Raw genomic sequence first — 1,110 nt, 5'->3', positions numbered from 1 at the left:
GGAAGGAAACCCAGGAAACAGGAACGAAGAAACAGTGGAAACCCAGGACCCAGAAACCCAGTGGAAACCCTGAACCCAGGACCCAGGAAACAGGAAACCCCAGGAACCCAGGAAACCCAGGAACCAGGAAACCCCAGGAACCAGGAAACCCCAGGAAACCAGGAAACCAGGAATGGACCAGGAAACAGGAAACCGACCAGGAAACCCAGAAACCCCAGGAAACGAACCCCAGGAACCCAGGAAACCCAGGGAAAGGAAAGGAAACGGACCCAGGAATGGAGGAAACCGAACAGGAAATGGAAACTGAACGGAAGGAAACCCAGGAACCCCAGGATCCAGGAAACCAGGATCCCAGGAACCTGAGCCCAGGTGGTGGACCCAGAGACCAGGAAACCCAGGAATGGAAACGGAGCCGAGCCCAATGAAAGAAATGAGTTGACAACTTTATCTGAATGGAAGGGATCTGATTGGTCTCAAATGGACTGGAATGGATTCTCATGAATGGAATGGATCCATCTCATGGAATCAATGGATGGATGGCAAACAGTATGAGAGTCAAAAATGACGAAAGTAGCGACAAAAACGCAGTTAATAGCATCAAAAACAAAGGACCAAAATTGTTGAAAACTGCGACAAAAACATCAAATATATCCAAGGGAGGGTAAGCCTCTCTTCAGAACTGGAACCTCATATGGCGCTACCAAGCCATCACCTCCTGTTAGCATCCCATTGACTCCCATTCATTTTGATGCTACCAAGCCATCACCTCCTGTTAGCATCCCATTGACTCCCATTCATTTTGATGCTACCAAGCCATCACCTCCTGTTAGCATCCCATTGACTCCCATTCATTTTGATGCTACCAAGCCATCACCTCCCGTTAGCATCCCATTGACTCCCATTCATTTTGATGCTACCAAGCCATCACCTCCTGTTAGCATCCCATTGACTCCCATTCATTTTGATGCTACCAAGCCATCACCTCCCGTTAGCATCCCATTGACTCCCATTCATTTTGATGCTACCAAGCCATCACCTCCCGTTAGCATCCCATTGACTCCCATTCATTCTGATGCTACCTAGCCATCACCTCCCGTTAGCATCCCATTG

This window comes from Perca fluviatilis, unplaced genomic scaffold (genome assembly GCF_010015445.1).
Source record: "Perca fluviatilis unplaced genomic scaffold, GENO_Pfluv_1.0 PFLUV_unplaced_scaf_9, whole genome shotgun sequence".
In the NCBI taxonomy this organism is placed as follows: domain Eukaryota; kingdom Metazoa; phylum Chordata; class Actinopteri; order Perciformes; family Percidae; genus Perca; species Perca fluviatilis.
This window is presented reverse-complemented; position numbering follows the sequence as displayed.